General features: G+C 42.8%; 1 protein-coding gene and 1 non-coding gene across 2 annotated transcripts in view; one reads left to right on the top strand and one right to left on the bottom strand.

The window, feature by feature from the left end:
* The window catches only part of LRFN2 (leucine rich repeat and fibronectin type III domain containing 2), a 198,159-nt gene that overhangs the window by 167,640 nt on the left and 13,265 nt on the right, over positions 1 to 17,254 (top strand). The window lies entirely within an intron of this gene.
* Positions 1,980 to 2,082, bottom strand: LOC141571937 (U6 spliceosomal RNA). The gene has a single exon (XR_012496979.2). It is a non-coding gene; the product is annotated as a U6 spliceosomal RNA (small nuclear RNA).

Genomic DNA, 17,254 nt, shown 5'->3' on the forward strand with positions numbered 1-17,254 from the left:
CATAGAGAAGGAAAGTGACTTCCCCCAGGCCTCACAGCAAGTTCGTGACAGAGCTGGGCTTAGAGCCTTGTCCATTCAGCCTGGACCTGAGGACATTTGGTACATGAGGACAGCGCTGCTCCCCCAACTCCTTCCTCTGGCTCTCACTTGGCTGGACAGAGTGGCCTCCCCAATGGCCACCTGATGTCTCCCACCAGAGGTCATTTCTTTCCCCACCCCCCGTTTAATCCCTTCCTGATCCGCCTGCTTGGAGAGGCACTGTTGTCCAGGGAGGATCAGCAGAAATGCAGCCCAGAGAAGTGCTGAGCAGGCGCTTCTTGCCCACTGCTTCTGTGCGTGAGGCAGCGGGCAGGACGGTGTCTGGCAGGCTATTTGGTCGTGAGTTCCAGCCTGTAGACGCGCAGCTTGGGGCAGCCCGAAAGGCAGTGCCAGTCACTCGTTCATGTGTGGGTGCTGAGTGGCCCTACTAGGAAAAATGACAGCTCACCTTTGTGAATGCTTTACCCTTACATACTGTGCCCAAGAAGACTCCTCTTTGTAGGTTTTCCACAAAATTCTCTGGGCTGGGTAGCAGTACGATCGTTCCCATCTGACAGATGAGGAAACTGATATACAGAGGACTAATATCTCTGTTCAAAATTGCTCAGCTAGCAGGTAGTGGGCCTGGATCTGACCCTGATAGTCAGACACCAAATCAAACATCCTCCTGGCTGTTTTTTTATTGTACAAACATATCCTAAGCACTGTACTCAGTGTTGAACAAATGCCATCATATTTAATTTTCACAATGATGCTACATGAACAATATCAACCTATTTTGCAGGCAAGAAAACTGAGTGAGGCTCAGAGACATGAAGTGATTTACCTGCATTGCACAGTCAGTAACCTTTTCTCACTACAGCACAAATTCAACCTGGGGGTTGATACCATTCATTTTCAAAGTGTTTCTGATTTGATAGAGGGAGGGGATTATAATTAGGGGAAAGGCAGGTCCCCAGAACCAAACCATGAAATGACTGAGGATTTCATTTCATCCTTATTTCTTCTATCATGGGTCATTATTGACTCTGCCGTTAACATTGAAACAAAACCTAGTGTTTACTGTTCTCTCATTTATTGCCAAGCATTGTGCCAAGCATTCAACACACTTTACCTCATTTAATCCTGACAATAGCCTGACAAAGGGTTGAATACTCTGTCTCAGGTCATACAGCTAGACATGGGCAGAGTGGGATTTGAACCCAGGCCCAGCTGACACCACAGCGGATTCTGTGAACCACCAGCTTTATCTTCCGTAGCTCTTTGCCCACGCATTTGATTTGTTCCAAGTTCTGCTCTGCAGCTGCTCTGTTCTTCAACCATCGGGACAGGTGTAGAAGAGCAGACAGATGGCCAGGGGGCCACCCTACCCCACGTGAGTCCTTCCCGAAATGCTGCCTACTGTCCCAAATCTGACAGAGCCAACCAAACCTATGGACAACAGAACCAAGAAGCCCCTGCTGATGGTGACTGCCGCCTGAGTGTGTATCAGCCACATTGAAATGACAGATGTGCTTTCCACAACCTCTGCTCTTCCTGCCCACCAGGCAGAATTTTCTTTGTGATAGCATTTTTTTTTTTGCCATTTTTTTTTATCGTGCTAAAATATACATAATATAAAATTTCTTATTTTAACCATCTTTGACTTTAACTATATAGTTCAGTAGCATTAACCACGTTCACACTGCTCTGTAGCATCACCACCGTCCATCTCAACTTTTTCATCATCCCAAACTGAAGCTCTGGACCCATTAAACACTAACTCCTACCCCCCGCCCCCAGCCCCCTTCTACTTTCTGTCTCTGTGAATTTGACCAATTATATGTGCCTCATATAAGCGGAAACGTGCAGTATTTGTACTTTTGTGTCTGGCTTATTTCACTTAGCATAATTTCCTCAGGTCTCCTCCGTGTGATAACATGTATCAGAATATGGAATTATAGAACATGGACTGTCTCATGAATTTATATGTCATCCTTGGCAAGGGGCCATGCAAATATTGTCTGTATTGTTCCCATTTTACTGTATGTGCAGCCAGAGCTCTGTGAGAGCGTTTATTTTTTCAATTACAGTTGACATTCAATATTGTTTTATATCAGTTTCAGGGGTACAGCGTAGCGCTTAGACATTTATGTCATTTACAAAGCAAACCCCCCCCCCCATAAGTCTAGTAACCACTTGGCACCATATATAATCATTACAATATTATTGACTATATTCCCTAGGCTTTATTTTACCTCCCTATGACTGTTTTGTAACTACCAATTTGTACTTAATCCTTTCACCTTTTTCACCAAGCCTCCCGACTCTCGCGTCCCTCTGGGAACCATCAATTTGTTCTTTGTATCTGTGAGTCCATTTCTGTTTTGTTTGTTCATTTATTTTGTTCTTTAGATTCCACATATATATGAGATTATATGATATTTGTCTCTTTGTGTCTGATTTTTTTCACTAATATGATCCTCTAGGTCCATCCATATTGTTGCAAATGGTAAGATTTCATTCCTTTTTATGGTCAAGTAATATTCCATGTATATACCTTGTTTCCCCGAAAATAAGACTGGGTCTTATATTAAGTTTTGCTCCATTAGTGCTTATTTTCAGGGGATGTCGTATCTTTTCATGTACAACAATCTGCATTTATTCAATTATAATCATGTCATCTTCTTCTGGAATATCGTCATAATGTACTAAATGCGTCCATCTGGCTGAGATCTTAACTGGGGCTTTTTTTGGGGGTAGATCTTATTTTCAGGGAAACACGGTCTGTACCACCTCTTATTTATCTAATCAATTTTTGATGGGCACTTAGGTTGCTTGTATACCTTGGCTATTGTAAATAACACTGCAATGAACATAGGGATGCATATATCTTTATAAATTACTGTTTTGGATTTCTTCGTATAAATACCCAGAAGTGAAATTGCTAGGTCATAAGGTAGTTCTATTTTAATTGTTTGAGGAACCTCTATACTGTTTTCCATAGTGGCTGCACCAATTTGCAATCCCACCAACAGTGCACGAGGGTTCCTTTTTCTCTACATCCTCGCCAACACTTGTTGTTTTTGACTTATTGATGATAGCCATTCTGACAGGAGTGAGGTCATATCTCATTGTGTTTTTTATTTGCATTTCTCTGATGACTAATGACGTTGAACATCTTTTCGTATGGTTATTGGCCACTTGTTTGTCCTCTTTGGAGAAATGTGTATTTAAGTCCTCTGCTCATTTTTTAATTGGATTGTTTATTTGTTTGTTGGTTGGTGTTGAGTTGTATGAGTTCTTTATAAATTTTGGATATTAACCCCTTATAAGATATATCATTGGCAAATATCGTCTCCCATTCAGTAGTTCGTCTTTTCATTTGTTGATGGTTTCCTTTGCTGTGCAAAAACTTTTTAGTGGATGCAGTCTCATTTGTTTACTTTCTCTTTTGTTTCTCTTTCCCAAGGTGATACATCAGAAAAAAAAAAAAATATTAAGAGCAATGTCAGATTTTGCTTCCTGTTTTCCTCTAGGAATTTTATGGTTTCAGATCTTACATTTAAGTCTTCAATCTGTTTTGAGTTTATTCTTGTATATGGTATAAAAAGGTGGTCTAGTTTCATTTTTTTTTTTTTTTTTTTTTTTTTGCCTGTATCTGTCCGGTTTTCCCAACACCGTTTACTGAATAGACTCTCTTTACCCCATTGTATATTTTTGCCTCCTTTGTCATAGTTAATTGACCATATAGACATGGGTTTATTTCTGGGCTCTCTAGTCTGTTCCATTGATCTGTGTGTCTGTTTTTTTGCCACTACTATGATGTTTTGATTACTATACCCTTGTAGTATAGTTTGATACCAGGTAGTGTGATACCTCCAGCTTTGTTTTTTTTTTTTCTCAAGATTGATGTGGCTATCCAAGATCTTTCGTGGTTTCATAATGGACATTTTAATGATGTTAATTCTTCCTATCCATGAGCACGGTGTATGTTTCCATTTATTTGTATCTTCTTCAATTTGTTTCTTCAATGTCTTATAATTATCCCCATACAGGTCTTCTACTTCTTTGGTTAAATTTATTCCTAGGTATTTTTTTTTTTTTTTGATGCAATTATAAATGGGATTGTTTTCTTAATTTCTCTTTCTGATAGTTTGTTATTGGGTGTATAAAAATGCAACCAATTTCTGATTATTATTTTGTATCCTGCTATGTTACTGAGTTCATTTATCAGTTCTAATAGTTTTTTTGTGGACTCTTTAGGGTTCTCTCTATATAGTATCATGCCATCTGAACATAATGACAGTGTTACTTCTTTTTCCCAATTTGGATGCCTTTTATTTCTCTTTCTTGTCTGACAGCTGTGGCTAGGACTTCAGCACTATATTGAATAAAAGTGGTGAAAGTGGGCATCCTTGTGTTGTTCCTGATCTTCAGGAGAATGCTTTTAGCTTTTCCTTGTTGAGTATGATGTTAGCTCCGTGTTTGTTGTATATGGCCTTTATTATGTTCAGTCATGTTCCCTCTATTCCCATTTTGCTGAGAGCTTTTATCATAAATGGATGCTGGATTTTGTCAAATGCTCTTTCTGTATTGATTGATATGATCATATTCTTTTTATCTCTCATTTTGTTTATATGATGTATCATGTTAATTGATTTGCAGATATTGAAACAACCTCACATCTCAAGAACAAATCCCACTTGATCATGGTGTATGATGTTTATACTCTATTACTGAATTGGATTTGCTAATATTTTCTTGAGGATTATTGCATCTACGAGGCCTGACAATTAAGTTCGAGAACTTGTTGCAACAATGTTGCTAGCCTTTCTTGATATCAGAGGGATTACTCCTTATGGATTTGTACAAACTGGACAAACAGTTAACCAAGTTTACTATTTAGAAGTGCTGAAAAGGCAGCATGAAAACGTTAGACGACCTGAACTTTTTGCCAACAATTCATGGCTCTTGCATCACGACAATGCACCAGCTCACACGGCACTGTCTGTGAGAGAGTTTTTAGCCAGTAAATAAATAACTATATTGGAACACCCTCCCTACTGACCTGATCTGGCCCCCAATAACTTCTTTCTTTACCCAAAGATAAAGTAAATATTGAAAGGAAGACATTTTGATGACATTCAGGACATCAAGGGTAATATGATGACAGCTCTGATAGCCATTCCAGAAAAAGAGTTCCAAAATTGCTTTGAAGGGTGGGCTAGGTTCATAACTTCCCACAGGGGAGTAATTCGAAGGTGACCGTAGTGATATTCAACAATGAGATATGTAGCATATTTTTAGGATGAGTTAACGAACTTAATTGTCCAATGTCATATGTTCATCAGGGGTATTGGCCTGTACTTTTCTTTTTTGCAATGTCTTTGTCTGGTTTTGGAATCAGGGTAATGGTGGACTCATAAGATGAGCGTGGGAGCCTTCCCTCCTTTTGAATTGTTTGAAATTGTTTGAGAAGGATAAGTGTTAATTCAATGAATGTTTGGTAAAATTTACTTGTGAAGCCATCTGGCGCAGGATTTTTGCTTGTTGGGAGTTTTATGATTACTATTTGATTTCATTAGTAGCAATCAGTTGGTTCAAATTTTCTGTTTCTTCTTGATTCAGTCTTGAAAGATTTTATGTTTCTAGGAATTTATCCATTTCTTCCAGATTGTCCAATTTATTGGTGTACAATTGCTCGTGATGTTTTCTCACAATCTTTGGTATTTTTGTGGCCAGTTATCTCTCTTTCATTTCTCATTTTATTTAATTGATCTTTTGTATGTATTGTATTTTTTACTTTATTTTGCTTATTTCCACTCTTGTCATTATTATTTCCTTCCTTCTACCCACTTTGGGCTTTGTTTGCCTTTGATTTTTTAAATCTCGTTCCTGTAGGTTTAGCATTAGTTTATTTGAGATTCTTCTTGTTTCTTGAGGTAGACCTGTATTGCCATGAATTTCCCTCTTACAACTGCTTTTGCTGTGTCCCACAGATTTTGGGTCATTGTGCTTTCATTTTCATTTGTCTCAGGGTATCTTTTGATTTCTTCCTTGATCTCATTGTTGACCCCTTCATCATGTAGTAACACGTTACTTAGCATCCATGTGTTTGTGTAGTTTTCAATTTTTTTCTTGTAATTGATTTCTGGTTTCATACCATTGTGGTCATAAAAGACACTTCATATGATTTCAATCTTCTTGAATTTATTGAGACTTGTTTTATGGCCTAATATGTGGTCTATCTTGTAAAATGTTTCATGTGCACTTGAAAAGAATGTATATTCTGCTGCTTTGGGGTGAAATGCTCTAAAAATATCAATTAAATCCATCTGATCTAATGTGACATTTAAGGCTATTGTTTCCTTGTTGATTTTCTGTTTTGAAAATCTGTCTATTGGTGTCAATTGGGTGTTAAATTTCCCTACTATGATTGTTTTAATATCTATTTTGTCTGATGGAAGTATTGCTATCCCAGCTTTTTTTTTTTGTTTCCATTCACATGAAATATCTTTTTCCATCCCTTTACTTTCAGTCTGTGTATCTTTTGATCTGAAGTGTGTCTGTTGTAGATAGCATATGTATGGGTCTTGTCTTCTTATCCATTCAGCCACCCTGTGTCTTGATTGGAGCATTTAATCCATTCATATCTAAAGTGATTATTGATAGATGCATAGCTAGTGCCATTTTATTATTCATATTTCTGTTCTCTTTTTTTCTCCCCTTCTTCTTCTCAAAGAAGTCCCTTTAACATTTCTTGTAATACTGCTTTGGTGGTGATGAACTCCTTTAACTTTTTCATGACTGGGAAGCTCTTTATCTCCCTTTCAATTTTAAATGATAGCCTTGCTGGGTAGAGTAGTCTTGGTTGTAGGTCCTTGCTTTTCATCACTTTGAATATTTTGTACCAGTCCCTTCTGGCCTACAAAGCTTCTATTGAGATACAGGGGGCAGTCTTATAGGTAACTGACTGGCTTTCTCTTGCTGTTTTTAAGATTCTCTTTATGTCTTTAACCTTTGCCACTTTAATTATGATGTGTCTTGGTGTGGGCCTGTATGGGTTCATCTTGTTTGGGACTCTCTGCACTTCCTGGACTTGGAGGTCTATTTCCTTCACCAAGTTAGGGGAGTTTTCAGTCATTTCTTCTTCAAATAGGTTCTCAATCCCTTTCTTTCTCTTCTCCTTCTAGTACCTATGATGTGAATGTTGTCATGCTTGATGTTGTCCCAGAGGTCCTTTAAACGATGCTCATTTTTTAAAATTCTTTCTTTTTTCTCCTGTTCTGATTGGGTGTTTTCTGCTAGCTTGTCTTCCAAATTGCTGATTTGATCCTCTGCTTCATCTAGTCTGCTGGTGATTCCTTCTAGGCTATTCTTCATTTAAGTAAGTGTAGTCTTCATTTCTGACTTGTTCCTTTTTATGGTTTCTATGTCCTTTGTTAATGCTTCCTATTTCTTTGTTGAATTTCTCTCTAAGTGACTTGAGCATCCTTTTAACCAGTGTTTTGAACTCTGTATCTGGTTGATTGCTTGCCTCCATTTCGTTTAGTTCTTCTTCTGGAGTTCTCTCCCGTTCTTTCATTTGGGACATGTTTCTTAATCTCTTCACTTTGGCTGCCTCTATTGTCTTTGTTTCTACATATTAGATAGACATGCTACATCTCCCAGTCTTGGCAGGGTGGCCTTATGTAGTAGGAGTTCTGTGAGACCCAGTGGCACAGTCTCCCTGATCATGTGAGCTGGATGTTCCAGGAGTGTTCCCTGTGTGGGTTGTATGTGCCCTCCTGTTATAGATGAGCCTTGATGCTGTTGGCACATCAGTGGGTGGGATTGACCCTGTCTGACTGGCTGTGAGGATTGGCCATGACCACAGCGTATGAACTGCTGTGTGGGGGTTCACCTCACAGAGCAGGTTCTGGTGCCTTCCATGACCACCCTTTGGGTGTTCTGCTTGTGGGGCTAATCAGGTGGTGTTCTGTTGTGGTCTGAAGCCAGCCACTGGGTGTGTTGGTTCTGGGGCCTCTTGGGATGGAATCCAGTGCAGGCCAAGGTCAGCTGCTGCCTGTAACCACCTCAGGACTACCTGGTAGGACCTACAAATAAATCTGCAGTTGGTAACTGCCTGTGCTGGACTTAAAGGTGTGTGAGAGAAGTCACGCTGCAGACCAAAGCCCCAGCCACCAATACTGGACCTGGAGCAGCTTAACAAAGGCACAGGGCACCCTGCAGCCTGCCTCCACCTGTTGCCTCCCATACGGCTCAGGCACTGAAAGAGATATGAGCATTACAGGAAGTGGGTGTAGCAGGGTCTAATGGAGTCACCAGGGTGGGGAGAGGGTGTTCACAAGGTTAATTTGTTAATTTTGCAGATTCCGATTTGTTGCCAGTGCTGAGCCTGGGGACACTCAACGAAAGTCACAGTGTGCATCGAGGTCATCCACTGCTTACCTGGGGCATGCAGACCTTTGACAGTTTTTTACCAAAGACTGCAGAGTGGGCCAAGGCTGACTGCCTGCTGCCAAAAGAGCCTCTGGCAGTACATGAGTGGCTGGGGCGGCATCTCAGGGAGTTATCAGGGTGGGGAGAGTGGAGTTTACCAGGCTAATGTAGATTAAGATTTGGCTGTGTGGGAGGAGGTCTTAACACAGGGAAAATGGCAGGTGTTTCTCTAGCCCTTGCCCTGAAACCACACAACTCAGTTTCTCACCATATCTTTCTGTACTCCTTTCCCCAAGCCACTGTCCCTCCACTGGAGTCAAGTGTAAAAGTGCCAGCAAGTGAGTGAATCTGTGTGTTTGCCCTTTAGGAGGCCCTTTAAGAGGATATCTTTATTTTCAGCAGTCTTCCATCTTATCCAGAGTGATGGAATCCTTGCTGATTTTCACAGCCAGATGTTGTAGAGGCTCTTGTTCCTGGCACGGGTGCTCTGATGGGAAGCACAGCGTGGGGCTATGATCCCTGGCTCCTCTGGGGGGACCTCAGCAGCTGATATCCCTTCACATTCTCAACTGCCACAGACAGGTGTGAGGCCAGACCATTTCTCATCTCTACCCCCCCCCCCAACCAGTCCCAACGTGGCTTCTTTATATCTTTAATTGTAGGACTTCAGTTCAGCTAGTCTTCAGATGATTCTCCAGTTTGATTGTCCTATAATTGAGTGTAATTTTGAAGTGGTCATGGGAGGAGGCAAGCACAGCATTTACCTACTCCACCATTTTGACCAGAACTACCTCTGTGATAGCATTTTTAAGGAGGTTAGTGCTGCAGGTGACTTTGCACCTGGCTGGTGCACTCATAAAATTATGGATCTGCCAATTGGGGAGAACTATCTGATCTGGTTCGTCAGTGGGTGGTATTGACTTGGGGTTTGCGATTGTTCTAGTATATTCTGGATGCAGCTGGTGTAGGATCTTACTTCTGCACATTCCTGTGTGTATGACGAGGTATAATTGGTCTTACACCTATGTTTTCTTCTGTAAGTGGTGACCTGTTATTAGTAAGCTTTTCTAAGCTCCTCAACTATCATCATCATTACCATCATCACTGGGGTACCCAATGGCCCTGGGAAAGGAACGGAAGGGGCAGTCATATTTATCCCTATTGCACACAGAAGGTTGGTACTGCTATCCCCATTTCACACATGAGCAAGTTGAGGTTCAGAGAGAGGAAAAATGACCCAGAATCACATACTGAGGGGCAGAACCAGCCTTCAATGAGAGATTTCTGCCTGATTGCAGCGCCCACATCTTTTTCTCTGAGACATGCTGACCCAGTTCTTGGGGGCTGGGAACTAAGGACAATTGAATACAGAGGAAAGTTTCATATCTGTAGAAATTTGGATACACATACATGGGGTACCAAAAAATGTATACAAGTGGACACTTTTGTTAATGTTGCTCAGACAGTAGTTCACCATAATCAGAAGTGTCTGGACACTGATGGTAACCACTCTGAGCACCTCTTGTAATTGCAGACGTCAAACGTGACTTGCATTCATCTATTGCTATTGGTATATATCGACTATTACAATTTGAATACAGTTTTCCTTTCTTAAAATGTGTACGTATTTTTTTGGCACCCTCTGTATATATGTAGAGAGAGGGATGTAGGCTCACTTGAGTAACTCAGCTTGCAGTGGTAGAAATTCCACTTCAGGGGAACAAAATGGGTGCAACATGGCTTAATAGAAACCCTAGGGACATCACAGGTTTGTCCATTGACAGCTTGCTCTGTGGGAACCACTGATGGGAAGCAACTTCCAAAAAGTCCAATGTAGTCTTGGATGGGGGCCTCACCAGAAGTGAGGTCTGTTTGGGGGAATGTGGGGTCTGACTCTGTTCTCTATGCTCAGCCCTCTCCAGAGAAGATGACAAATTGGCATGTGATCTGAGGGGAGCAGCCAGGATGCAAGCGGGAACTGTGTCCCAAGGAAATGATCGGGAGGAAGGCAAATGTTAATTCTGAAGAAGCAAAACGTCAAGGTGGGACGAGAGAGCTGCTGCACAATTTGGGAAGCACCGACATGTGTTAAAGGAAAAAAAAAACTTGTTCTGGATGTCCCCATGGGGTTGCATTGGGGCTGGATAGAGGAAACAGCAGCTGTCAACACAGCCCAATGTGAGCAGGGATTCTGAGCCACTAGGGGTTGGACTTGCACGAAGCTGGGATGGGCTGCCTGGCATGTCCCTGAAAGTGTGTGAGTGGAGTGCTGACAGCCAGAGGAACCTGTTATAAAGGGACTGATGGGCCCTCTCAACCTGGTGTTCCTGTGGTCTGTGAATGGACATGGCAGAGGGAGAACTAGAAAGAGCCAGCAGACATCTTGGTGAGTCAGTCAGAGCAGCACCTGGGCTGGAGGGGAGGCTGGGGACAGCAGCCTGTGCTGAGACAGACTGCCAGACCTCAAACGGCTGGCCTCTGAGCTGGGCTGAGCACCTGTGTACATGCATCGCTAGCCAGTATCTAATTTAACCTCAGGCCTGATGGATTCATCTCTCTGTCCCTATTGGGACCACGTGATTCCCTCAGTTGCAATCACTAAGAAACACTGAGCACTCACCATGGACCAGGCATGGTTCAAATTAAAGGCCCTGACTCATGTCATCCTCCTAGCAATCCTGTGAGGGAGGCCTATCTTCTGCCCCCTTTACAGAGAGGTCAAGTGGCTTGTCCAAGTTCATAGAGCCAGTGAGTGAGGGCTCTGGCCTTTGAACCCTGGTGGTCCAGTACCAGCAATCACACTCTGACCTCCTGGCCTTATCCCGTCCATGAAGGAGCGCCATGAAGCACAGCAAAACTCCCTCCGTGACACTGTTGTCCCAGCCAAACACAGGGGCTGGCGATTTTCCAAACCCTTGCCAGGCCGCTGGATCTGCCACATATTCTGATTCGGGGAGCAAAGGCAGTGCCTCCCCAGGTCAGGTCCTCACCTGTCACCAGGTAAACCTTTACTCTGGGAGATGAGCGCACAGGCAGCCTGCTGGGGATTGGCTCTCTTTGGCCTACTTTCCAGTAACCTCTGCACTCACTGGGCCAGCGCTTAACTAACACTGTCACCATGTGTCCTCTGAAAAAGACTTTTGAAGTCACATGGGGCAGAAAACGCATCCGGCTACAGATGTTGAAGCCACAATATCTCTCTCCCAGCCCATCCAGGATCCAAGCGCTGCTCAAACCTACTTTCTAGCTTGCATGAGTTTTGCCAGCCCCAAATCCCTGAGGCCTGGATTTGCACCATCAGAGACACATTTCTTTTCGTTCAGCATCATCCATTCCATTATACAACAAACCCTCAAGTGGAGCTCGTCTGTGCCAGACACAAACCTAGGTCAGTGAGGGAATGGGTGTTGGGGCGCTCTGCCTCCGAATCTCAACCATTTTGAGTGTGGTTTCTCTACTCAGTGACAAGGTGAAACAATTGCCAATCAGACAAAGTGCCTCAGGGCACCCAGAGGGTCCCATATCCACGTGGCTCCCTCACTTCCTTCAGCCCTCCCATGAGCATTCAGAAGTAGCAAGACAACCCTCATCACTCACTGGAAACCTATCTCTACCCCAGTTAGCCATGTGACCTCAGGGAAAGTCAGTTAATCACTGTCTCTAAAGTGGGGAGCATAATTAAGAAAGGTTACTTTCCAGGGTCATCATGAGCGCTGATTGAGGTAATATGAGAGTGCTGGGTTCAAATCTTTGCTTGACACAAATGTTCTGTCTGCGAGACCTTGGGCAAGTCACTTAACCTCTCTGAGCCTCAATATTGTCATCTGTAAAATGGAGCTAATGATAGTACTTCCCTCATAGAATTGCTATGAGGATTCGTTCATTAATACATGTAGATTACGCAAAACAGTGTTTGACATAGAGTAAGTGTTCAATATATGTTAGGTGTCATTGTAGTAATATAAATATTTTGAATTGCTATCAAACAGCCTAACTCTGAGACTTGCTTCCTGCTAAAAGCTGATTCTGCTCAATTCAGTTCAAGGTGCCACAGGATAGGGAAGACCATGCTCAGTGGCTTGGCAGGACTGGCTTACAACACTGGCTCAGCCATTTTCCAGGTGTGTGAACTTGACTCATCTGCCTGAGCCTCAGTTTCTTCATCTGTAATGTGGGGAATAATTACTCCTACTTCATAGAGTCAGTGTGCAGAAGCAAAGCACCTGTCAAGTGCTCAGTACATGGTTAAGTACTCAATAAATTATATGCAAAATAGAACCGGCGTCGTCTCTACTACTCCTTGCCGTTTGTGTAGGGAAACAAACAGGCCCCACTGGGGATTGCAGGAAAAGGGAGAGGCTGGGGAGCCAGGGCCGTATACCTCGGTTTAATGAGGCCCTTTCTTGTGCCCTGAGATCGTGCAGCTGGCGGGAGAGGTTGGCAGGCCGGTGATTCTGTGAAGAGCCAGTAATGAGCGTGCAGAGCCAGGGAAGTGGAATAGAGAAGCTTGACATGGCTTCTCCAAATTACTGCTGGGGCTCAGCAGGCAGCTGTGGTGCATCACTGATGGGGGGCAAGGAAAGGAGAGCCTCTAAAATGCGGTGATGCTGGGGGAGCCAACAGGGATGGAGACTGGAGATTAAAGAGGTGGCATTTGTTGACCACTGCAGGGAAGTAAGAATTGCATTTCTTGTTTAGACGCCAGCACCGATTTCTTCCTCTTAACACAAATGCACACTCCCTTCATCCACTCTTATCTCTGTCACGCACTTACACATAACAAACTCCTCAGGTTCACTTCATCTTATCTGCAGGGGGCTGTATTAGTCAGAAGAGGCTAATTACTGTTGCAAATGGCTGCAGATGCATAAAGGCTCAAACACAATAGAATTTGATGTCTTGTCCTCCTAAGAGTCAGGGTTGCATCCCCAGGTTAGTCAGGATGCCTTCTTCACTTGGAGACTCGGGGACCCAGTTTCCAGTACCCCTTAGGCCTTGTCATCTGCACAGTCAAGAAGAGTCACCCCACGCAGGGTCCAACGTGCAGAAGGGAAGGAGAGAGTGTGACAGACACTCCCTCTAAGGCCTGACCCAGAGGTGGTACGCCCTGCTGTCACCACGTTCCATTTGCCAGCACCTACCACTTGGACACCCCTAACTGCAAAGGAGCCTGGGGAATGTAGTCTGGAGTGAGCCCAGGGAAGGAAGTGAGTTGAGGTCCTCAGCTCTCAGGCTTTCCCCAGGGGCCCAGGTGACTTTTAGATTCTCTGCCATTCCCATTCCTAGATGCCCCAAATGCCTTCAATGGTAGCAATTCAAAAGGAACAGGCTTGGCTTGCAAGTGTCTCTGGGAGAGGTAACTTGGGGAGTCACCTCACAAGTGTCAGGGGACATGTGGAAGCCTCTGGGGGTTGGGTGAAAGAGGGGCAGAGCAGTGACTAACTTTTCCTGAGACCAGAACCTTTTCCGGATCATATATATGTGAAGTCCTAAACTCTCTGTCTCCCTCTCCCACACACACATGCTCACAAATACCCACACACTCAGTTGTCGGATGATACTTAGACACACTGCTCCACACACATTGTGTCACACACATGCACTTACACTCCTGCGTTCGCACACCCCAAACACTTATCTGCATGCACATCCATAAAGCTTGTCAGGAATCCATGTGGTGAGCCTCAAGGATATGGAAAAATGTCTCTGTGACCTAGCACTTCTACTTCTGGGTATTTATCCAAAAATATCCAAAATGCTAATTTGAAAAGATAACGTGTTTCCCCGAAAATAAGAACTACCCCGAAAATAAGCCCCAGTTAAGATCATCAGCCAGACGGACGCATTTAGTACGTTATGACGATGTTCTAGAAGATGACATGACTGTATTTGAATAAATGTAAATTGTTGTACATGAAAAAATAAGACATGCCCTGAAAACATGCCCTAGTGCGTCTTTTGGAGGAAAAATTAATATAAGTCACAGTCTTATTTTCGGGGAGATACAGTATAAGACCCGGTCTTATTTTCAGGGAAACACGGTATATGCTCCCTTGTATTCACTGCAGCACTATTTACAATAGCCAAGATATAGAAGCAACAGAAATGCCCATCAATAGACAATTAGGTAAAGAAGATGTGGTCCATATATACAATGGAATATTAAACAATAAAAAAGAATGAAATCTTCCCATTTCTGACAACATGGATAAACCCACCCAGAGGGTATTATGTTAAGGGAAATAAGTCAGACTGAGAAAGACAAATACCATATGATCTCAGTTATATGTAGAATCTAAAAAAGAAAATAAATGAACAAACAAAACAGAAACAGACTCATAGATACAGAGAACAAACTAATGGCAGCCAGAGGGGAAGGGGGTTGGGGGATGGGTGAAAAAGGTAAAGGGATTAAGAAGAACAAATTGGTAGTTACAAAATAGTCGTGGGGATGTAAAGTACAGCATAGAGAATATAGCCATTAACGTTGTAACACCTATGTATAGTGCCAGGTGGGTACCAGACTAATTAGGGGGATCACTGCATAAATTATATGAATGTCTAGCCACTATGCTGTACACCTGAAACTAATATAAAACAATACTGAATATCAACTGTAACTGAAAAAAAACACACACATAAAATAAAAATATCCACCACAATTCCAAAAAAAATAAATAAATAAAAAGAAAAATGCTTCTCTGAAGAAATCTCACACCAGCCAGTGTCTGAGAGTCACCATTAGCCATCCATCAAATTTAAATAAGACTCTCTTACATTTGTATAGGCCTTAACATTTAACAAAGAACTCTTTCATTCGCTGCTCAACCACAGGGTAAATATGCACTCAGCAGTGACTCTAGGCCAGATATCATGAATGGCAGGGGAGATCCAAAGATGAATAAGACATAGCCTGTGGCCTCATGGGAAACACAGGCATAAACACGGAAGGGCTCCAACAGAGCAATGTATGGAAGGCTGTGGGAAAAGAGAGCCGGAACAGCTCTGGGTGGGGTTAGAGATGACATTTAAGTCAGGCCTTGAAGGATGAGGTCACCAGGTGCAGAAAGAGATAAGCGGTTTCCGGGAAAAGGGGCTGCTACATGCAAAGGCTTCAAGGTGGTTAATTTGGGGAATGATGAGTGATTCAGAGAGAATGTCAAAACGCTTCCTAAGGCTGGAGGTCCACTAGATAAGGCCAAGATGTGCTGCTGACAGGCAGTAATGATAGTCTTTTCCCAAAGTGCAAGAAAAAATGATAAGTTAATAGGTAGAATATTCTTGTCATGTAAAGATTATCTCCTTGTGTCACTCAGGATGCAGTCAGGGGAAAAAAAAAAAGAACACTCTCAATCTAAGAGGGAATTCAGTATAGGGATTGGATTATATGGGTGATGGAATTACTGAGGGGTCAATCAGATAGACAGTGAGGCATAATGGAGATTAGCTAGTCAGAAGCCTCTACCACCCAGCCACCCATGTCCAAGGATGGAGGAACATGGAAGAGATGGGATGACCAGAGCCTAAGATCGAAATCTATCTGGCAGGAGCTAGAACCCTGGAAACTGGGATCACAGAGAAGGCTCAGGAGCTGTAGAGACACCACTTGAAGCAGAGAAAGAGGAAGAAATACTGGCTTCTCCCTTTCTCCCACCCTCCATTCTTGCTCCAATGCTTCTATTGGCCAACTCTACTTGGAAGCCCGGGGGCACAGGAGTCTGGGAATAGGAAAGGGAACCTGGGAAATGTAGTTCCTAATCAGGCAGAGTGGGCAGGTGAAAGGGAAGACAGATCTGAGAGCAAATAGTATAATAACTAGTATGCTCCTGTAATTTCTTCTTAAAACCTCTGGTATCAGCTGTAGATATCATCTGTCAATGTGTTTGCTAGTGTTAAACTAATGAAAAAATGCCAGATGAATATTAATAGGAAAAAAGAAAAACAACTCAGAAGCAGCCTTTTATGCTTGTGTTGTTTTTCCTGGGTAAGAGCTTGGGTTGCAGTTTTATATTGTGTTTTAATTAAATTGAACACATTGGAGCAACTAAACTTAAAATAGTAATTCAAGTTTTCTGCTAGCAAAGATATCACTACTTTATGTGATGGAAGGAAATCTGTCATAATTTCACCAAAAGTGCTGTGACTGATGGTTGTGCCAGATATTGTCTTTTGCCTCTCCAGACCCTCTCTCCCCTGCACCCTGCTGTGTGCCCTGGAAGGCTGACCAGCATGCACCCATGAACTCTGGCTTTTGGTTGGATTCAGCCATGGGGAGCAGTAGCAGAAGAGTGGGAGGAGAAAAGAGAATATGATCAAGGTACTTACTTGTCTGGTTCCCATGCTGTAAGGTTGCCTCTGGCTGCCTCTGTCCCACATCCAAATTTTCTAGACTAATGTGTCTCAATGGGGGGTGATTTTGCACCCAGAGAATATCTGGCAATTTCTGGAGACATCTTTTGTAGCGACAACTGGAGATGCTACTGGCATCAAACAGGTAGGGGCCAACGAAGGTGCTAAATATTCTACAGTACACAGGACAGCCGCCTCAAAACAAGGAATTATCCAGCAATGTATTAATTGTGCTAAAGCTGAGAAACTCTGCTCCAGGTCAGTGCTTCCCAAGCCATTCATAGTGAAGGACTAGAGCTGTTTCCCTCCAATGTGTTGCAGATTAATGCTTTTGTAAGGATATAACAGAAATAAGTTATCAGAAAAAATGGTCATGCACTTGGATGTCACAACCAATGCCAAATTGCTATAAAACTTTCTTAATGCTTTCTCTCAATTTCTG

Source organism: Rhinolophus sinicus, chromosome 2, assembly GCF_057876585.1.
Source record: "Rhinolophus sinicus isolate RSI-liver-muscle chromosome 2, RSI-T2T, whole genome shotgun sequence".
NCBI classification, from domain to species: Eukaryota; Metazoa; Chordata; class Mammalia; order Chiroptera; family Rhinolophidae; genus Rhinolophus; species Rhinolophus sinicus.